This window comes from Bos indicus, chromosome 3, assembly GCF_029378745.1.
Source record: "Bos indicus isolate NIAB-ARS_2022 breed Sahiwal x Tharparkar chromosome 3, NIAB-ARS_B.indTharparkar_mat_pri_1.0, whole genome shotgun sequence".
Classification (NCBI taxonomy): domain Eukaryota; kingdom Metazoa; phylum Chordata; class Mammalia; order Artiodactyla; family Bovidae; genus Bos; species Bos indicus.
In genome coordinates, this window is record NC_091762.1 from 30,722,548 (window position 1) to 30,745,979 (window position 23,432).

General features: G+C 40.6%; 2 long non-coding RNA genes across 2 annotated transcripts in view; one reads left to right on the plus strand and one right to left on the minus strand.

Moving 5' to 3' along the window:
• The window catches only part of LOC109555915 (uncharacterized), a 179,659-nt gene that overhangs the window by 23,670 nt on the left and 132,557 nt on the right, over positions 1-23,432 (minus strand). The window lies entirely within an intron of this gene.
• LOC139182166 (uncharacterized) lies at positions 2,870-4,411 on the plus strand. The gene is made up of 2 exons (XR_011565748.1): positions 2,870-2,984; positions 4,088-4,411. It is a non-coding gene; the product is annotated as an uncharacterized lncRNA (long non-coding RNA).

Sequence of the window (23,432 nt, forward strand, 5' to 3'; positions counted from 1 at the left end):
TTCTCTTGAGGAAGGAGGAAGGGAGCAATGATGGGGGGAGATGAAGAAGGATTTTGAGGTGCTGCTAGTGTCTATTTCTTGACCTGGGCAACGGTTATATGGATGTGTTTATTTTGCAATAACTCACTGATCTGTGTACTTATGATTTGTTCATTTTATATGTGTAATATACATCAATTTTAAATTGAAGCATAAAAGAGACGTGGGAAATCTTTTTTATTAAAAGCTCAATGTGCAGTTCCTAATTTTGAATGAGAGAATTTTAATATTTTGCCAGTTAGAATTATAATTGGTATTAATTTGCAGTAAATAATCTTTATTATGTTTAAGTAGTTTCCTTTGATTTCTTGTTTCACAGAGGTTTTCTTAGAATGGTTGCTGAATAGACTGCAATACCGCTGCAGGGATGTGGAGTGAAGAGTATTTTCATGTAGCTGTTATTATAGCCTTTTTGGCAAGCAATAGCTGCAACAGCTATTATTTCAAAAATGTGACCCAGCAATCTCAGTTCTGGGGATGGCTTGTGGGATCTTAGTTCCCCCATCAGGGATCAAACCTACGCCCCATGCAGTGGAAGCACAAGCGCTAACCACTGGACCACTGGGGAATTCCCTCAATAAAACTACTGAAATAAAGACAACGAAGTTCTATATAGATGTACAAGGATACTTTGGCACACTGTTTCAACAGGCAACACACACACACATTATATGGGGACTTCTCTGGTTGTCCAGTGGTTAAGACTTTGTCTTACAATGCAGGGAGCGCAGGTTCGATTTCCGGTAGGGGAGCTGAGATCCCACATGCCTCTCGGCCAGAAAATCAAAACATAAAACAGAAGCAATTTTGTAACAAATTCAATAAAGACTTTGAAAATGGCCCACATCAAAAAAAAAAAAATCTTAAAAAAAATACTATGTATGCCATCAATAGGGGAAAGGTTGCAAATTTTTTTTTTACTATATCCACATTTGTTTTTCAAACTTTAAACTTTTTATTTTGTATTGGTGTATAGCTGATTAGCAATGTTGTGGTACTTTCAGTATATCCACATTTTGAAATACCCATTAAAGGACTTCCCTGGTGGTTCAGTGGCTAAGACTCCACACTTCCAGAGCAGGGGGCATGCATGCGTTTGAATCCTGGTTGGGGAACTAAGATCTCACATGCCATTTGTTTCAACCAAAAAATGAACATAAAATAAAAGTTTTGTGTACTTAAAAAAGACAGAGAGAAGCATCCATTAAAAGGAATACATTTGTACTCTGACAATTGATTTAGAGGGATTTTAGATGAGAAACTGTTTTAAATAAAAAATAAAAAGAAAAAAGAAATCACTTTTTTTAAATGACAAAAAAACCCTATATTGAATATGTGTACATTTGTATTTGTCTACACTTAATCACGGAGAAGGCAATGGCACCCCACTCCAGTACTCTTGCCTGGAAAATCCCATGGATGGAGGAGCCTGGTAGGCTGCAGTCCATGGGGTCGCTAAGAGTCAGATAAGACTGAGTAACTTCACTTTCACTTTTCACTTTCAGGCATTGGAGAAGGAAATGGCAACCCACTCCAGTGTTCTTGCCTGGAGAATCCCAGGGACGGGAAGCCTGGTGGGCTGCTGTCTATGGGGTCGCACAGAGTCGGACACGACTGAGCAACTGAACTGACTGACTGACTGACACTTAATCATATGAGAATATAGAAAATTGTTAACAATTAGATTGATAAAATGGTTATTTGTGGGGTAGGAATTGATGGGGTGACAGAGGATGTGCAAAAGGAAGTCAAGGGAGAAAAAAAAATTAAGAACCAAATGATTTTTTGGAAAGCTCTATATGAGCCAATAATCTCACATCACAGGTGAAAAATCAAACGCAGTCATAGGGACATTAACAGATTACATTGTGTCCAAATCAAAGGACATAATAATCGCAGTGTACTTTATGTTGTTCAGATCAAATCTAACATATTGTATATGTTTCTGTATAAAATACTAAAAATAAAACAAATATCCCCCTCCCCCGCAAAGAGAAATGTATTTTCTTGTTATACGACAATTGGTTAAGAATCAGGCAAGCGTAGCTTCCAGTTTCTTTTCAGCCACTTACTTAGCTATGTGACCTTGGGCAAATTACTTAATTCCTCTATGCCCTAGTTTCTTCATCTGTACAATGAGGATAATTATAGCTTCTATCTCTCAGGATTACTGAGGATAATAATATACACATGCCAGGACCTGGTGTCTAGGTGAAACTCAATAAAAATAATTAATGTTGTCATTGTTATTAGAATAAATATTTATTGTGAAAATTAGAATTTACACATAAGCAAACATGAAAACATAACCATAAGTTGCCTTCTGGAGTTAACTATTGTTAATTTTTGGATATTTATGCATTTATCAATGTGATCTGAAAAATAATCAAATTGAAGGACATAATAATCAATAGCTGGTGATAGCTTAGGACGAATTAGCAGTCACCAAATGTTTAAAGGGCTGTTTTACAGAAGAGGGGTAGACATATTCTATGAGGCTGCAAATAATCACAGCAAGAGGCAAGGGTTACAACGAGAGCTGTCCAGCAACGGAATGGGCTGCCCCACACCATAGGGAACTCCTTGTTACAACAATAGTCTTAGCTGGCGACCATTTGTCAGAAAAGTGATGAAAGAGAGGTCAAGCTAAATGGCTTCTAAAACTCTTCCTAACACTTTATGACCAAGAAATACTTGCTGGATGTATATATATATGATTCACAGCCTACATATGACAATTTGTGTGGTTCTTACTGTTTAATACTAGGTGGTAAGAACAGTTCCAAATATATCCCATGAAAGTTAATAGGAAATTCTTAGCATAGATCAGATAGTACCTCTCTGTCATAGAAAACTGAGGACGTGCAACTCCACCAATTAATTCCACTCAATATGGAGAAAGAAATCAAAGGCGAGCCTGGAAGGAGTTTATATCTTATCTTCAGGTACTGTTTGTCTGCTTTCTTAATACTTGGAGTCTCTTCCTGGAAAAAATTTCTGATCTGGCAAAAATTCATAGTAATTACTTAGGGGAAAGGAAAAAGAAGAAACAAACAAAAAATAGATTAATGTAGTTGGGAAAAATTTTAAGAACATGGTGTTGATGGGAGAGAAGACTAAATGTCCCTATAAGACCCACCCAAGTGCTTTTGATGTCTGACCAATTATTATCTTATTATTCTTCCTGCTATAGATACAGTCACAATTTATGTAACAGGATGTTTAAAAAGATTAAAGAGAAGCTGTAGTAGCGTTCTAAGATGATAAGAGTCCCTAGAAAATGTATTTATGGACGTTTAGAATATAAGTTCCTGTATGTTCTTAGAATAAACCATCTATTTGTTTTTCTTTTTTTAAAGAAACAAGTCAAATTTGTATTTCAATATGGCTGCTTCCTGTCCACAAGTGATATAGGAATAATAGAGCAAAGCGAGCAAACAAATAATAAGAGGGGATGGCGGTATTTTGTAATCTGTGATCTGGGCTGGTTTTTAATCAGGTTTTGGGTCCAAAATATTTTATCCCTATATTACATAAATGTTTTTAATTCATCTGTATTAAATCTATGCATGGGGAAACAAATTATTCTGAGACTTTCCTGGTGGTCCGGTGATTAAGACCCCACATTTTCACTATAGGGGGCACTAGCTCGATCCCTGGTCGAGCATCTAAGATGTTGCGTGCTGCACAGCGTAGCCAAAAAAAAAAAAATTATTCTATTGTTCAAGCAGGAGAGCTGTGTGGAGTTTGTGATTCCAGTGACTCAACGTGAACATAATGAAAGTTAAAGAAACAATTTTCGGTAGAGGATTTTGTGAATAGAAGTTGAGATGAATCAAACTGATTTTCTGTTAGAAGAGTGTTATAAAGGTGTCTCAAACATAAAGAATGACTCATTGATATTCAAACCTCTGCCTTGTGGGCTCTCTCTTATTTTACAACATAAATTGGCACTGGGTACCCCATGAAAGGGCTTTAGGGCATGGTTTCAGAATTTCTGACCGAGGTCTTATGTACATTGTTTGTTAATGTCAACTCTTTCTCTTAGTAACCTAGGTCAACACCTTGTGTGGGGACTTCCCTGGTGGTCCGGTGGTGAAGACCCCGCACTTCCAATGCAGGGGACACGGGTTCGATCCCTGGCCAAGGAAGATCCCACATGCCTCAGAGCACCTAAGACCATGCGCCACAACTACTGAGCCTGTGTGCTGCAATTCCTGAAGGCTGAAAGCTCTAGAGCTGTGCTCTGCAACGAGAGAAACCACTGCAATGAGAAGCCCACGCGCTGCAACTGAGAAAGCCCACATGCAGCAAACAAGACCCAACAACCAAAGATAAATCAATAATTAATTAAAAAAATACCTACTGTGGGCTTGCACACTCTCCCTCTGTACATGTGTATGTATTTACTTATTTATCATTTTTCTGACTTTTTTTTTCTGTTGTGAGTAAGATATAGACATGATACCATTTTCCCCTAAGTACTTCAGTGTATATTTCCTAAAAACAAGGACAATATCTTTCATAACCACAGTGCAATTATGGAAATTAAGAAGTCAATACTGATTTAATAATATTATCTAATCTATAAATTCATTCAAATTTTGCTCAATTGTTCCAATAATGTCCATTAGAGTAAAAGAAAAATACAAATCATACATTGCATTATGTTGTCAAGTATCTTTAGTCTCCTTTAATCCGGAAGAAATTTTCCACATTCTTTCTTTCGTGACCTTGAAATATTTGAAGAGTTACAAGTCAGTTATTTTGTAGAGAGTTCCTCAACTTGGGTTGTTGGATGTTTCCTCATGATTAGCTTCAGGTTACGCATTCTAAGCAGGAATAACACAGAAGTGATGTGATCTGAGTATGTAATATTAGGAGTTGAATTGTTCTTTTTAAATGATTTGTTAAGGTAGAGCCTGCCAGGTGTCTCTATTTTAAAATTACTATTTTTCCTTTAAAGTTAATTATTTCATAGGGAGATACTTTGAGACTACATAAACTTTTTGTTTCTCAACAAACTTTACCCACTAGTTTTAGTATCCATTGATGACTCTTGCCAGAGTCAGTGTTACTATAGTGATTGCCAAATGGGGATTTTTATAATTCTATCATTCCCACTGTATTTTTTAGTTGGCATTCTACCACAAGGAAAAATGTTCTCTTCTCTATGATTTGTTTGCCAATTTATTTATACCATTATGATGCATAAATTCTTATTTTATTCAGTGGGTATCTGTTATTGACACTATTATGATGCTAAAATTGTCCCTGATTTGCATAGTGGTGGTCCAGTACTCTAGTCTGGAAAACCCCATGGGCAGAGGAGCCTGGTAGGCTGCAGTCCATGGGGTCGCTAAGAGTCGGGCACGACTGAGCGGCTTCACTTTCACTTTTCACTTTCATGCATTGGAGAAGGAAATGGCAACCCGCTCCAGTGTTCTTGCCTGGAGAATCCCAGGGATGGGGGAGCCTCGTGGGCTGCCGTCTCTGGGGTCACACAGAGTCAGACACGACTGAAGCGACTTAGCAGCAGCAACAGCAGCAGTCCTTTCCAACTGTCCTTTTGACATGTCTCCAAAATTCTTTAAGCTTCCTGACTTTATGACACAATATATTTCAGGTTTTTCTTATATTTTCCTAGCCCGGGCCCTGAAGTAAGCCACTTACCTAAGAAATCCTGGTTTCTGTAGTGGAGAAAAGTATTTAGAAAAATTAATGTTCTAAGTGTACTATTTCATACTGCTGTGTCATAACTTGTAGGTTCTCTCAGAGTACAGGCTCAGGCTCGCTTGTTCTCTCTCTCTCTCTCTCACACACTTATAAAACAATGTGCTCTTATCAATAATTCCAATTCCAGCCCAGTATTGCAGGGTTCATTTTAGCCTTCCCCCTTTCCATGTCACAGCTCACTTCTCTGGCAGTGAGAAATCTGTGGAACCAGTCTTTTTTTTTTTTTTTTTTTTGGAATCAGTCTTGACTACTGCACTTAGCCACCCCTGCATGTACTCTCCTGATTCTCTGATTCACTTCGGCATAATCTCCTGCCATTCTAAAGGCAACCTGTACACACACACTGATGACAGGCCCCAAAGCACCTGAAACCACTGGTGTCTGTGCTACGTTGCCAGTGCTCATTGAGGATGGTGCTGCCTCTGCTTTTGTTTTCGGAGGTGGGGGCCTGATACTGGCCATTACAGACTCTTACAACAGAAATTCCAACTGGCAAAATCACTCTTCACCCTCAGTTTCTTTCACACAGTGACACAGCTGATCTGGAAGGGCTCATAGAGATTTTATGGAATGGACTCTTGGGTTTTGCATGCCCTTGATTTTAGTTCCCTTTCCCTAGGGTTCAAATATGAATCTGGTCTGTGCCCAGAATCACTCTTCTTTCCCAACCCTACCTCTCTCCTTTTAATGGGCTCTCTCTTTTTCTAATGAACTCATTCCTAATACTTCACATACATGGAACCTTAGCAGCCAGGCCCTTCAAACATACCAGAAGGCATCAGCTTAAATTCTCAGAACAACTCATTTGTCATTCTTAAATTATTTGCATCAGCAGTTTAATTCAGAAACTCTCTTGAAGACAAGACAATACCACAGAAGCAACACAGAAATGAAAGGACTGCAAATTCCATCCCAAGAATCTCATCCAAGGAAAAGAATTCTCTCGTGATTCGCCTGGCTGGTGGGGGCTGAAGGGAACCTGGAGAATTTTCAGTGTGAAGACTGCCCTGGGCCATATTTATCACAATGACACTATTGTCCTGCCATGCCTCTTGGAACACTATCATCAGGAAGCGAATGCTAAACTGTTTTCCCAGAGGTGCTAATGGACACCTAATCTATCGTTCCTTCATTGCTCTTGCCAACTGCAGGCCTCTGCAGAAAGACCAGTTAGCAAAGTAGTCTGTGGCTATGAGGCTGAAGGGTATTAACTAATTTGCACATAAAATAAGCCCAAATATAATGACCTTGATGGCATTAATATTCTCTGTCTATTGAGTTAACTGGTCATAGACTGGATGGTGGTAGTGTTCTGTCACTCAGTCGTGCCCGACTCTTTGCAACCCCACTGACTGCAGCATGCCAGGCTTCCCTGTCCTTCACCATCTCCTGGAGTTTGCTCAAACTCATGTCCATTGAGTCAATGATGCCATCTAACCATCTCATCCTCTGTTGTCCCCTTCTCCTCCTGCCTTCAATCTTTCCCAGCGTCAGGGTCTTTTCCAATGAGTTGGCCCTTCAGACTGGGTATGTTTGAACATTTCCTTACTAAATGGATATTTAATAACATGCAATTACTATGAGTTGAGATAAAATCTCCTGGTTACATGGAAAATGTGCATGCATATAATTCTGAATTAAATCCAGAGTATATTAAATCTTCAGTATTATAGACATTAACAATAGGCTCTTTACCATGGATATTGAAATTGTTTCCTTTACTAGAACGTAAGCTTCATGAGGGCAGGGAGCTTTGTTTTGCTCATTACCCTATTCTGAGTATGAGTATGCCTGACTTAAAGTTGTGTGTGTGTTAGTCGCTCAGTTTTGTCTGACACTTTGTGACCCCATGGACTATAGCCTGCCAGATTCCTCTGTCCATGGACTTCTCCAGGCAAGAATACTGGAGTGGGTTGCCATGCCCTTCTCCAGACTTAAAGTTGAAGCTCAATAAATATTTGTTGAACAAATAAAAATGTTTGGTGGCATGATAGAAGAAAATTTTAAATTATTAAACTCTATCCTCACGAGGGGAAATGGGAATTGCATGCCTCCTCTCAGATGGTGAAGAATCTGCCTGCAATGCAGGAGACCCAGGTTCGATTCCTGGGTCATGAAGATTCCCTTGGAGAAAGGAGTGGCTACCCACTCCAGTATTCTTGCCTGGAGAATTCCATAGACAGAGGAGCCAGGTGGGCTACAGCCCATGGGGTTGCAAAGAGTTAGACATGACTGAGTGACTGACACTTTCTGAAGACATAAGAAATTATTTAAAACAGCAACAACAGAACACCATTCTAATGAGACATATCTGTGGGATGAATTCCCTTTATAAGCAGGTTAAGAGCTTTAGTTTAGATTTTATGTTGTTTCTGTGATCTAACATTTGCCCTTGAAAGGTATGTATATGTGTATGCATCTGTGTTCCAGCAGTAACTGGCTGGTCAATTTTAAAGATAAAGAGACATATTTGCTACTCACAGTGGTGAGGAGACTTAAGTAGGAATCATACTTGGAGGACCCATGTGCCCACTTGGACTATTCTGTGAGAGATATCTGAAGCATTTGGTTTTTTTGGACTAAATAACTCAGACTCAGAGGATGAGCCACTGGGAGCAGCAAGAGAGAGTTACTGGGATGAGACCAACTCCTTGGATACTGGTTAGAGGTTCCCAAAGTAGGTGGACAGCCACACAGCAGAGGTTAGGAAATGACAGGGTTCTCAGACCCAAGAGTGTGGTAGAAAGATTATAGACTGGGTTATCTACATGTCAATCATCTAGGAAAGATGTAGCTAGTGTCTTCTTTGCTTTCCTGGGACTATTAGAAAGGTCACTATGCAGCACTCCCATTGGTACCCTAAAACTAGGATCTATAAAAAAATCTAGCAATCAACTATAACAAATCTCCTTTTGTTCTTCAGCTCTGGACTTCCTCTTATGGAGGTGGTGGTGGTGTCAGGGCATTTAATTATGTTGGCCTCCCTTCTACAGTCTTTTTGCAGGTTCACTAGACTAAAACCACTTCTGCAATGAGAGATTTGCAAGTGAAATATGGACTTCATTCTGGAAGCATCAAGTCTATGTTGCCTAAGTTTCTAACTAATGAGATTAAACTGAAGTCTGGATTGGACCTCCACGAAGGCAGCTCAAATAGAGCACCTATCACAGATTTTGCATTGGTTACAACAATTTTTTTTTCTTTCCTATACTGTGATTTCTTTAAGTTACTCCATCAATCACTAAGTCTAATAGACCTGCATTCCTTGTGTAGTGGAGGTATGGAGAATAAAGGGATGAAACTGTACAGAGAAGTGTACCGTGCCTCACTTTTATTTGGATGCTGCACCCATCACAGGGAACAACAGTCTGAAAAGAGAACTATCCAGGAGTTCGAGACAGTGATCCACATTGAATGGTGACTCATGATGGAGGAAAGAACTGGTGAAGAGCCTAGGATGCAGTGGGGACTTGGGAGAGTGTGTTAATTCCAACTAGAAGGGGAACAACTCAGAGGGACATGAACCAGTTCCCTCTCCTTCTCCACATACACTAGAGTAAGGAGAGGATCATAATAATTCTAACAATAATTGTGATAACCCCTGTTCTTTCACATAGACAATATGACGAGTTATTACCTTAGAAAGATGTTATTAGGGGGCGGAAGATGATTATATTCTTCAATATCTTTCCCTCGGCCTAAAACAGCTTTGCACATCATTACTGTTAACCGATCATATGAGGCTTTAGCTAAAATAATCTTATTTTAGAAACTGAAAAGTATCTGATCTTCATGGTCTGAGAAGTAAAGAACTTCTGAGATCAGTTGTGTGAAATCTGGACCATCCCAGACAATTTAGGACATATGGTCACCATAACTACATGGGTAAACTCATGGACATGTAATTACCTTCATATTCTTGAAATAGTACTAAGTTTCGGCCTCTCCTAACTTAGAGGCTCATTAATGAAGGATTAGGTTACTTTATCTCTTGAAAACTAAAAAGGAAGGTTTAAGTAAGGGGATGCATTAGACTGGCTATGTGTTCAGTTCTGAGTGGTCTTTCAAGGTAATTTGAGAATCTATAGTGGGATCCATACAGGAGAAGGGAGTGGGAAAGTTCCTGCTACTTTTTTCCTTTCACTTTCTAATCATTAAAAATGATTTAGGAGAAAAAAAAAATGATTCAGGAGGTTATTTGCTTAGTGAAGATCAACCCTGCTGAAATTTGTTCCCCATTTTTCTTAGACCTGGATAAATGCCCAACTGCTGAACACAGTATCTTTTAAGGGATTATTCTATTATTATATTAAAGATCTACTGGGGACTTCTCTGGTGGTCCAGTGACTAAGACTCGGCGCTCTCAATGCAGTGAGCCCGATTTGATCCCTGTGCTAGCATCTAGGGAACTAGATCCCATGTGCCTAAACTAAGACCCGGCATATCCAAATACATACAAATAACAAATATTCTTATAAAAAAGATCAATTGCAAAATGTTCTGAAATGTGAACTAAGTGTATCTATACTCTCCTATGATGGAGGTCAGCAAAGGTGAACTAAGACCCTCTGCTTTAACAGTGAAGGCCATATTCCACTTTCCAATGTTTCTATTGTTTCAGCCTAGTGAACTTTTACCCACAAAAGTCCTTCTTTGAACAGTCTGATAAAAAATAAGGTCTTTAAAAATTTTTTTTAGATTGTTTACTCACAGCTAAACCTTTAGACAGGAGGCCAACTCCCAGTGGTCAGTTCCAAACAGGTTAACTTTGGGCTGAAGAGATTAAAAAAAAAACAACTCTGTGACTTTCAAACAGACACGTGTGTGATGTCACTATACTTGACTTTGCTCTCCCAAGGTACATTTCAGAGCTGGACTGTGGGTTTAAGATAAAAACTTGAATGGGCAATTTCTGTCCAGTAGTGAAGTGAGGAGTGCAATTGATGAACTGGTGACCCACAGATTTGGGTTGGAATGGTTAGACCTGCAGGTGGGAGGAGAGGAAGGGGGGAGGGAAAGTCAGTACAGCCGTGTTGTGTGCCTCCATGATCCTTCATACACAGTCTTCTTCTGATTCCTGAATGTATGTTTATATACTATGGCTTCCCAGGTGACTTGTGGTAAAGAATCCGCCTGCCAGTGCAGGAGACATGGGTTCCATCCCTGGACTGCGAACAGCCCCTGGAGGAGAAAATGGCAACCCACTCCAGTACTCTTGCCTGGGAAATCCCATGGACAGAGGAGCCTGGCAGGCTACAGTCCATGCGGTCACAAGAGTTGTATACAACTGAACAACTAAAACAACAGCAACATGTTTATATATTGCTTTTTCAGTATAGGGTCAAGGGTAAGGTTATAAAGGAAAAATAATTATTGTCTTAAAAGTCTCATTCTTGTGCTTTAGAAAACTAGGCTTCTCTGAGAAAACTAATAACGTTCAAATGCACACTTCATCCAAGTAACTCTGGTATTTGAGCAGCCATTAGCAAAGAATAAAGATTTCTGCGGGAAATTGTCTGGCAGTTCAGTGGCTGGGACTCAGTGCTTTTACTTGCGTGGCTCTTGTTAAATCCCTGGTTGGGGAACTAAGATTTCACAAGATGCAGGGAACAACCAAAAAAATTAAAAAGGGTGTTTTTTTGGTCCAAAATGGGTGGTAGGACAAAGAAAGGAGACTGAAAAACTGTTTGAAAATGATCAAGTTAACTACTGGTAAAATTCATAGATTAATTGATTGATTTTTGTAATTTCACACTTATAGGTAAGTAATATTTCCAGGACACCCAAGTATTTGGAACACAGTGCAGGGAATAGATATAAATGAGTAAATAGCCATCAAAAAGCACATACACCTTGCTCCTTAGGAGTTTCAAATGCCTTCATCAGTTCAGTTCAGTTCAGTTGCTCAGTCATGTCCAACTCTTTGCGACTGCAGCACGCCAGGCTTCCCTGTCCATCACCAACTCCTGGAGTTTGTTCAAACTCATGTCCATTGAGTCGGTGATGCCATCCAATCATCTCATCCTTTGTCGTACCCTTCTCTCACCTTCAATCTTTCCCAGCATCAGGGTCTTTTCAAATGAGCTGGTTTTTCACATCAGGTAGCCAAAGTATTGGAGTTTCAGCTTCAGCATCAGTCCTTCCAATGAACATTCAGGACTGACTTCCTTTAGGATGAACAGACAGCAGAGTTTGCTCAGATCATCTAGAACAGGGGTCCACAGCCCCCAGGCCGTGGTACGGGAACCAGGCCTCATAGTAGGAGGTGAATGGCAAGGAGTGAGCAAAGCAAAGTTCAAGATGCTTTGCTTTGCTCACTCACCTGCTGCTCCCCACCCCCCGCTCCCATTCGTGGAAAAATTGTCTTTCATGAAACAAGTCCCTGGGGCCAAAAAGTTGGGAACCGCTGATCTAGGAGACAGTGCAGTCAGCTGGAGCTATTCAGCACAGAAAATAACTGCTGGTTATTAATAATAATGGTAAAGTCCCTACCACTTATTGAGTGCTTATTATGGTCTCCTGGGTACTGCTCTGCATAGCAGGTACAAATGTTATTCCCAATTTATAGTTAAATTTACAGATAAAATCAAGGCACAGATTAAGTAACTTGACAGTTCAGTTCAGTTCAGTTGCTCAGTCGTGTCCGACTCTTTGCGACCCCATGACTTGCACTCCAGGCCTCCCTGTCCATCACCAACTCCCGGAGTTCACTCAAACTCACATGTTGTACTTAATAGAAGCAAGTTCAAACCCACCTCTGTCAGACTTTAAAACTTAAGTCTTACCTGTTTTGTTTTATTGCTGTATATTCTAATTCTAATTTTTTCTTAGTATATTTTCAAAAAAAGACAAATCTGTATTCCACATTGATTAAGAGCACAGGGAACTATTAAAATGTTTTAGGACATTATGAATCTAACATATATATATGTTGGTATTTTAAAAACTTATTTATTTTTGGCTGTGCTGGGTCTTCGTTGCTGCTCGAGGACTTTCTCTAGGTTTGGTGAGTGGGGGCTACTCTCTAGTTGCAATGCTTGGGCTATTCACTGCGATGGCTTCTCTTATTGCTGAACACTGGTTCTAAGGTGTGCAGGCTTCAGTAGTTGCGGCACGTGGGCTCAGTAAATGGGGCTCCTGGGCTCCAAAGTACAGGCTCAATGGTTGTGGTGCATGGGTTTAGTTGCTTTGTGGCATGTGGGATCCTCCCAACCCAGGGATCGAAGACATGTATCCTGCATTGGCAGGAAGATTCCTTACCACTGAGCCTCCAGGAAAACCCTGTTGGTATTTTAAAAGTAAGTGTTAAATATCTAGAAATTTCTATTATATGGAAGAGAATGGACAATGCTTTCATTTATTCATGTGTGGGTTCAAGGAAGGTTTGATTGCATATCTTTTGTTTGTTTTAACCATTCCTTAAAGGACCTACTTTATTTAAAATTCCTTCACCTCTGGGGTGATTAACTCATCAAGATTTGCTTGAGAATTTTCCTAGTTTTAGCATTCTTTAAGTCCTGCACGCCAAGAAACCACTCCCTCAGTCCTCGGAAAATCAGGATGGTTGTTCTCTTTAGCTTCACAACACATGTGGGTGCTTTAAGGTTATTTTTGGATGGTGGTGATAGGATCTAATGGGCTTGAGTCCTCTCTTGGGGAGAAAGATAGAAGTTGAGTTTCTGTTTTTCTGGGAGCACCTCAAGTGATGGAGAAACTTTTTCCTGAGGCCTCATTTCATTTTTATCACCTTTATACTTTTCTTTTGCATCCTGAACTAAAAATCTATCTCAAAGAAGCTTCCATTCACATTTCTTATCCTACCACATGACTACAAAATGGAATGAACTTAATTACTTACCCATGTGATGACACATTAAATATTTAAAGAAATCAATCATGCCCACCCCCAGTCTTTCCACCTTCAAAGAACACATCTCCTAACAACTCAACATTTCTTATATTATTTTACCATCATGATTACTCTCTTCCAAATACAGTTTGATCCTGTGCTTAGTTGTTCCGTCTTATCTGACTCTTTCCAACTCTTTGGACTGTAGCCCACCAGGCTCCTCTGTCCATGGGATCATTCAAGTAAGAATACTGGAGTGGGTTGGTGGGTTCCATTTTCCTCTTCCAAAGGATCTTCCTGACCCAGGGATCAAACCCAAGTTTCCTCCGTCTCCTGCCTTACAGATGGATTCTTTATCTGTTGAGCCATCGGGAAAGCCCAATATTGTCATTTCTAGAAAGCTAATCAGCAGAGTATGTCACCTCCTTTGTCCAGAATCTATACTTTCTTTATTATTTTTTTTTTTTTTTAGTAAAAAGTGAAAGATTTATTTGGTCTTATGCTTCCTTTAATTTAGCTTAATATCATAGTATTTTTCTTGGCATTTTTCTTGGCATATTAACTTAGATTGAGTTCCTATCTACTCAAACTTTCAAGCATTTTTCTCATGTGCTTCTGCTACTCTGTATTGCTTATCTTGTACATGTGGTTATTTTTTTCTAGCTTGAAGTAAAGTACCTTACATTTAAGTCTGTTAAATTTTCAACTGCCCACCTCTGCCTGCTTTTCTAAAATCACCCATTTCCAGTTTTGTTTGACTTACAGGTTTGATGAGCATATTTTCATGTCAATAATTGAACTGTTAAAAGGACAAGGCCTTCACTGGGATCTTTCCTTATGTTTATATTAATCCACTAATTAGTCTTTAGTTACAATAATTCAACCATTTGAAATTAATCTAATTTATTAGTAACAATACATATTTACAACTTCACCCCATATAAAACCAATGTGGCAGGAGAGTGAAGTAACAATAGAAAACACTCTTTGATGATGAAGTATTTACTGCTTCTGTCAAAACTGTGGAACTGCTTTCTAGAGCTCATGGTTTTTGACCAAGGAAGGCATTTCCCATCGTAATTCTCCACTTTATTTACTGGGGTTGGCACTAAGTTTTAGTTATTAAACAAGATCAAATCTTCTATCCAAGAACAAAGATTTGGCCTTATTAAAGATGTTCCAAAAATATATCACAGATTTCTTAGGTAAGTCCAAAAGAGGAGTTACAAATAGGCTTAGGAATACACACAGAGTCTTCCAAATGTATTCCTTTAAAGGAGAGGACACTTTTCAAAAGGGTAAGTTTCACTGTGTTTGTTAAGCCATCAAAGACAGTTTAACCTAGTAGTCAAATACATTAGCTTTGACCTGGTTCAATGCCCAGCTCTGCCACTTGCCAGCTGTTTGATTTGGGGCAAATATATCAATGCCTTAGCTTAGTGCCTGGCATCTAGTGAGAGCTATAAAAATGAAATTAACTACTATTTATTAAGCATTATTTTATGCTAGGCACTGCATGAAGTGCTTAACATGCTGTCTCATGTTTTTTTTCCAAACAATTATATGAAGTGGACACTTTTGTTATCCCTAGATCACAGGTGAGAAAAATTGAAATGGAAAGATTATGCAATTTGCTAAAGTTAAACATGGAAGATAAGATATATATATATATAGATATAAGTCTCTCTGACTCCAGACCAGGATCCCAAACACAATTCTATCCTGCTAGTCCCTGAATATTGATAAAACCCTCACTAGGTCTTAAAACTTTAATAAGAGTATGAATAGGAAGGATACTGACCAGCAACCAGTCAGGCAGCTTCCAGGAGCCAAAAAGGTCCTCCAGGGCAAAGTTTTACTTTGATGATTCACCGGGGTGAGGTTCTGGCCCTAAGTCCTATAGGCTTAGAAATTCAATTTATTATAGATTGTGGATTTATCTCCCAGAGCATAACCAAGCTTCCAGAAACTGGTATTCAAAATCAGAGACCAGTTTATCCACAATGAAAGTTATGAATAAAAATAGAATAGCCAATGGCTAAAACATTTGTGTCCTGTAACCAGCACCTGAGAATCAGATTCTAAGGGCAGGCTGCTTGCTGAGCATGGAATTAGATATGAGGGTGTCTGTTTTATGTATGAATGTTCGATAGAACCAAACTCATCCAGCTCCAAAGCAGTAATTTACTTGCCTCTAGAACTGAATAGGCCAATATAACCTCTCACTCAAAAACGCTGGGATAAACACTACCAGCATTGGCTTCTTAGACCCTTCTCTTCCTGTTTTGTGTTTTTTTTTCCTTTGGTGGGAGGGGGGATGACCAATTCTTTCCTGATTTTAGGTTAATTTTTTTTTTTTCAGGTTACAGCATAATTCTTCTTTTACTAAGATTTTTATTTTTATATTTATTTATCTATGTATTTATGTATTGCTACACTGCGTGACTTGCCAACCAGGGACTGAACTCATGCCCTGGGCAGTGAAAGCATGGTCCTAACCACTGGACTGCCAGGGAATTCCAAGTTTTTGAACAATAATCGCTGGTCCATTACACATTGATTTGAAGGTTTATATCTAAAAAAGCCACTTTAGTTCCAGGTTCTTGCTGGGGAGTCCTCTCTCTGAGGTCCAGAAGTACTGACAGCAACAATAAAAGACAAGACCCCATCCCTCTGGTGAAAGCTGTTTTCTCCTTTCTGAAGATCTTGTTGGTTGGCTTTCTAGCTTCAGAAACAAGACAGTATTGCTGTCCAAGGTTGAATGCCAAAGAATTGATGCTTTCGAATCATGGTGTTGGAGAAGACTCTTGAAAGTTCCCTGGACTGCAGGGAGATCAAACCAATCAATCCTAAAGGAAATCAACCCTGAATATTCATTGGAAGGACTGATGCTGAAGCTGAAAGGCCAATACTTTGGCTACCTTTGAAGAACTGACTCATTGGAAAAGACCCTGATGCTGGGCAAGATTGAAGGCAGGAGCAGAAGGGGATGAAAGAGGTTAAGATGGTTAGATAGCATCACTGGCCCAGTGGAGATGAATTTGAGCAATCTCTGGGAGACAGTGAACAACAGGGAAGCCTGGCATGCTGCAGTCCATGGGGTCAAAAGGAGTCCAACAATAACTAAAAACTAAAAGATAACACTGTGTTCTGTAGCTAGTGAAGAGATAGACTGCTTGGAGGAAGATTTACATAGTTCTGCAGACTCCACTGGCTGTGCCAGCTCTGGGTGAGTCGGGTGCACACGGTGTTAAATGATTTGTTTTTTCTTGGCTCTTTGCTGTAGGTCCAGGCAGCTACATCAACAGTAGCCTTCCTACTCCCATGCAGAGCTTCCAGAATGCCTGGGAGTCTCCTGCTGAAAACAACATGGAATGCTCGGAACTAGTGAAGATAAGGCTGGAAGCTCTACCGAGTAGAGCAGTCAGCACTTAAAGAAGGCATGATCCAGCAATCCCACTACTGGGCATATACCCGGAGAAAACCATAACTGAAAAGGACACATGTACCCCATGCTCATTGCAGCACTATTTACAGTAGCTAGGACATGGAAGCAGCCTAGATGTCCATCAGTAGGTAACTGGATAAAGAAGCTGTGGTAGACATACACAGTGGACTATTACTCAGCCATAAAAAAGAAAGTATTTTAGTTTGTTCTAATGATGTGGATGAACGTAGAGCCTGTTATACAGAGTGAAGTCCGAAAGAGACAAACATCACACATTAATGCATATATATGGAATCTAGAAAGATGGTACTGAGGAACCTATTTGCAGGGCAGCCATGGAGACACAGAGGACAGACTCATGGACACAATGGGGGAAGGAGAGGGTGGGACGGATTGAGAGAGTAGTATGGAAACATAGACTTTACCATATGTACAATTAGATAGCCAGTGGGAGTTTACTGTATGATGCAGGGAGCTCAAATCTGTGCTCTGTGACAACACAGAGGGATGGCATGGGGTGGGAGGTGGGAGGGAGGCTCAAGGAGAGGACATGTGCATGTCTATGGCTGATTCATGTTGATGCATGGCAGAAACCAACACAATGCTGTAATTATCCTTCAATTAAAAATAAATTAATTAAAGACTTAAAGGAGGGAAGCTGCTCCCAGAACCTTTGGACCCAGGGTAACTGCAGAGTTTAAAGTCAAGTAATGGATACCTCAACCTACTCCAGTATTCTTGTCTGGAGAACTCCATGGATAGAGGAGCCTGGTGGGCTATAGTCCATGGGGTTGCAAAGAGTCAGACATGACTGAGTAACTAACACTTTCACATACAATGGATGCCTCACTACCAATGTGTCTACATGGCAGCTGTGAACAGCAGGTGACAGGGGAAAGGGGGCGTGGACAAGTTCCTCTCCTCTCCTTCTGCAGGTGGGGACTTGACACATCTTCAGGGTACAGGGGAAAGGAAGGTGGTCCTGCCAGTGCAGTATTTTCCCAGCTCTAGACTACTGGGCTGCCACATTGGGAAGGTACAAGAGTGGGAACCCCTGACTTTCAAGGCCTACCATTCCAGTTCCGTTCTGCAAGATAGGGAGAATCCGGGTCTACCAGACCCTGAACTTCCAGTGCATAAACACAGGACATTGGATAGGCTCAATAATAGCCACAGCCTCTCCCTGGAGAGATCTCTAAATGGTGCTGAGAGAGGAGCAGGGTGAATCAGGAAGTCTACTGATTCTTTCCACTGAAGGCCAACCAGGGGACTAGACTGTTTGTCCACCCACTCCAAATATCATGATTTATCATACCAACTTTGGGCTTCCCAGGTGGTGCCATTAGTAAAGAACCCCCCTGCCAATGCAGGAGACACAGAAGACACAGGTTCAATCCCTGGATCAGGAAGATCCCCTGGAGAAGGAAATGGCAACTCACTCCGGTGTTCTTGCCTGGAGAATCGGTTGGACAGAGGAGCCTGGCGGGCTGTAGTCCACAGGGTGACAAAGAGTCAGACAGGACTGAAGCACGTTAGCACATGCACGCACCTTTCCCCAACAATCATACATTAAAATGAAGCTCCCACCAGTGTCCAGGGGTTAACTGAGTAGAAGACTTGGGCCCTTTATTACTCCAGATTCTTGCAAGGAGTTTGTTTTCTGAACATTCTTCTCTGTACACTCCCCTCTGTCTTAATTGGCCCTACCCATTGAGGTATATTCCAGATCTTTCTCCTGTATCTTTGGCTTGGCTCAAGCCTCTGAACCCTCCACAGAGGAGACTAAAAGCAGGGAGATGGCCAAAATAGGCAGTCAGGGAAGAGCACAGGCATTCCTATTGCATCTGCTCAGTCTCTCAGCAATCCTCGTGTCAGGGGACTACTCAAGTTTCCAGACTGAGCCCAGAGAGAGAGGCTCCCCTTCCTCACTCCCAGTGTGAGACACAGAGCAACGTTTCTCAGAGGCAGTCTTCTGAGTGCTGAAAGTCATAGATACTGGTGATGAATGTGGGTGTTCTCCAGCAGCTCCCTTCTGGACATAATTCCTCGGAGCTGTCCCCTGGCTCTGTTTGAGGCAGGGTCTGATTGGCTGTACTCGCAACATAACTCCTTGTCCTTTCTCTCATTATCATTGGTTCTCACAGCAGTTGTTGCTCCTGGTTGCCACAGGTAATACCTATTATTATTGTTGCTATTTTTAACACTCTTGAGAACCAACATTCAGGGCTGAAAGATTTCCACAAAGCCAGGCAGTAGTGACAGGCGACCACTTTGGCAAGGCTTACTTAACTGATTGACTCAGAAACATCTGTTAAGTATTGGCACGTGCAATGTGAATGTGCAGCTTGATGACGTGGAGGGAAACAAAGATGAAGGAGAAAACAAGATTCTCTCTTTCAGGGGGTTACATTCTAATGGAGGCCTTTTTTGTTATTGTTTAGTCACTGAGTCCCGTCTGACTCATTTGTGACCCCATGGACTGCAGCCTACCAGGCTCCTCTGTCCTCGGGATTTCCCAGGCAAGAACACTAGGGTGGGTAGCCATTCCCTTTTGCAGGGGATCTTCCCAACTCAGGGAACCTGCATCTCCTGCATTGGCAGGTGGATTCTTTACCACTGAACCACCAGGGAAGCCTGATGGAAACCTAGGTACATCTATAAATCACTGAAATATAAGGTGAGGACAGAACGGTAGATAACAGATGTATTCTTCAAATCTGGAAAAGTTGAAGGAGAGCATTTTCAACTATCAGGCCACCAGGCAGATGCCTGCTCATCTCCTGGGGTTGTCTAAGAAGTCAACACTAAGGTGAATAAAGTCAATTGTAACATGTTAAGCACCATAAAGTAAATATTTCATAATGCCCTATGCACCCAGAGCGTGTGTATAGAACAGGGGCTCAGTGTTTCATCATTTTCTTTTAAATGGATCTCTTTTAAATTAATGAAATGTGCTGACTACCCTTCACCTCCCTTTTATGAAAGGAAAAGAAAAATAGATGTAAGAAATAGAAGCTGTACTTCCCTGTTCCTCAGGGCAACTAACAAGAGAACAAACAGCGTTCGGTACCAAGAATAAAGTTGACTCATACTCTTAGGCTCTCTCTCCTTTTAGAGCGCATTGATTGAAGACTTGGAACATTCATTCTCTTAGGGAAACAGACGAAGTCGCCAAGGGAGAGAGGGTAAGGAGGGAATAGGGAAAATGAGGTGAAGGAACAGGAGGCAGTGGCTACTACACTGCCTTTGACAGTCTCTTCATCCCCACAGAAAAGGCTGTTCCAGGAAGTTTATATTCTAGGCAGAGTGAAAAGGATGAGTAGAAATCATATATATTCTGGCCCAACATCCTAGGGGAAGAAAGTAAGTCTTGTGACAATATGAGTATCTTTGTGGCCTGGTACCAGCCCAAGGGGCTTCCCAGGTGGCACAGTAGTAAAGAAACTGCCTGCCAATGCAGGAGACACAGGAGACACATCCCAGTCCCTCAGCTGGGAAGATCACCTGGGGGAGGAAACGGCAACCAGTCCAGTCTTCTTCCTGGAAAATCTCATAGACAGAAGAGCCTGGTCGGCTACAGTTCATGGGGTTGCAAAGAGTTGGACATGAATGAGCACCTATGAGCATGTACCAGCCCAAGGTCCGCAGGTCTAGAAAACTTAAAAACAAAACCAACAAGAGTATAAAGTCTAATATAGAGAATTAGAAGTAAAGAGAGGAGGCGAACATTTCCCAAAGCAGGGTTTCCATGAGTGCCATTAAGTAACCTCAGGTCAAGAGATGAGAGCCTAAAATCCAGGAAGGGCCCAAGGTCCACGTATAGGACAAGGACATCATATGTCTTCCACAAGCACACCTCAAATAGTGGCATGAAGAAACATAGCACACAGACAGCTCTAACACTGGGATCCTGGCTTTCTAGATAAAGGAAGTAAAAAAGATGTTTTGTCCTCCAGTAAATTCATTTTTTTTCTGTATCATTGCCTTTGCTATCCTTTCTCCTATTCCTATCAGTTGTCTTTACACTATTTAAATATTCATGTTTGTTTTTGTAAAAACTACTTGAGGGCAGGGATAATGTGTACCTTTGCCTTTGATGGAAACTAGCTCAGTGCCTGTTCTTATTAGGTCACTAAGAAATGCTGCTTGATTTAATGTTATAGGAGAATTAGACTTCAAGGGTCAACAGCTGCAAGGGCTGGCAATCCATAGAATTTCCATGAGGCAAAGCCACATTTGGCAATTACAAGGGCATACCAGTGAAGTGAAGAGAAGCGTCAGATTTTGCAATAGTTCTGAAAATAAGATAGATTTTCTGGAGTGGCTGTATTCTCAGAAAATTATGTGCTGAATGCCAAAAAGTAATCCAGTTTCTCATTTTTATAGAGATCATGCAAGATACAATCTCTGCCAGATTCAAATGGAAAAGGGTGACATTTATAAGTTTTCTTAGCACTATATAGCATTATGCTAGGTATTGCACACGTAGAATATTTTAAAAAGTAAGATGTTATTACTGCCTTCAAGCTTAAAATCTTAACGTAGAATCAGTGTGAATACACATAAACTAATCAATGTTTACACTGGAGAACGAAATGGCAACCCACTCCAGTACTCTTGCCTGGAAAATCCCATGGACGGAGAAGTCTGGTAGGCTACAGTCCATGGGGTCACAAACAGTCGGACACGACCGAGTGAGCTCACTTTCACTTTATAAATTAAACATTTTAGCACTGCTATTGGAAAATGTGTCCTAAGATGGTGGCCTTTAGATGAGCCTTGAAGACCCCCAATTTTTGTGGGTCTTTACTCCTCTGAGGCTTCACAAAGCTATTCTGTGGACATTTGAAATATAATAAAGTTTATTGCTTTAAACCCCACCCCACTCCACCTTACTCACACCTATTTATATTTTGAGATAGCATTTCATATACTTCGTGTAACAATGTGCTTAGCTCTTAACTTCTTAATGCTCTAGCCTTTGAGCTTGAATCTATAACCCTAACCTGCAGTTTAAGCTTCACTCAAGAATTCAGAACCTTCCTGCTAGAAGAGCAGGAGAAAACTTAGTCACTAGTTAAAGATTCAGTCTCAAAGGTAATCTAGTTTTAAAGAGGTTCCTGCCTTATACCTCTAATCCCCAGAACTAGATTTCTTGCTGGTAATTTCCCCTCCCATGAATAGAATTACAGTCCCCAAAACTATATTCTTTTCAATGGGGTCTCTGTTTTCTATGATTTTTTTGGATGCCAACTTTGCACACCTGTTCTGTTCACATTGTCTAATGCTTGCTCAGATTAACACCCTGAATCTTAGATTCATTTTAGACTTTTACAATAAGTTAAAACTTTCTGCATGGTCCTTGGGGGCTGGCTTTGGCGACAGAGTCACAAAGAAGGCAGTAGTAGCTCAAGGGTCTCTCATTTCAAGTGTTTCTGGTTGCAAGGCAAGAAAAGCAAGTAAGAGGCTGCAGCTCCGTGACCGGCTCATAGTCATCAACTTGTTCATGTTCCAAACACTAGAATATATGATTTCTGCTTTAAGGTATGAGGCAAGAAAAGAGGTATTTTAGGGAAAAGGCTTAATACAGCATTAAGTGGATTAGATAGCAAGATGATCAAGACAGTATATACCTTAGCAAGATACTTATCAAGAAACTCCTTCTGGAAAAGGAAATGGCAACCCATTCCAGAATTCTTGCCTGGAGAATTCCATGGACAGAGGACCCTGGAAGGCTAGAGTCCATGGGATTGCAGAGTCGGACGTGACTGAGCAACAAACACTAGTATTTACATAGATCAAATGAGATAATGCAAGCAAAGTAAGCAGTACCATTTCTGGCACTCCACAACCATTAGTTCTTTTTCCTCTGCATATATATTTTACAGTTAAAGTATTTTTGTGTACATTAACCCCCCAAAACCTTCTGAATTAGGTGTTTCCCCAAAGAATAGTGACTCGACCTCCAAAGGAGCTCATCTGAAAAACCACAGGGCTGAGAGTCAGACTCAGGTCTTCAGACACCAAAGCCAGTTCCCTTTCCCCTACACTCCAGACTGTTCTTATTGCATTGTCCTAAATTTAAGATTGTGATGGCCTGGACTGGAATGTTAACGATAGGATGGCGATCAAAGACTGATGTGAGTTCCTGGGCAGCAGAGCTTTGTAAAAAAAAAAAAAACAACTTTCTCTCTTTCGAGATACATCTATTTTCACATTTTAACATTTCTAAAATTGAGACAATTGGTCTTTTTCAGTTTTTTTTACCTCTCAGCAGGAGGAAGAGGAGGAGGAGGCAGCATGTAGCTGCTATTGCCCGCTCATCCACAAACAGGATAACTAAAATCCATGGACATTTTA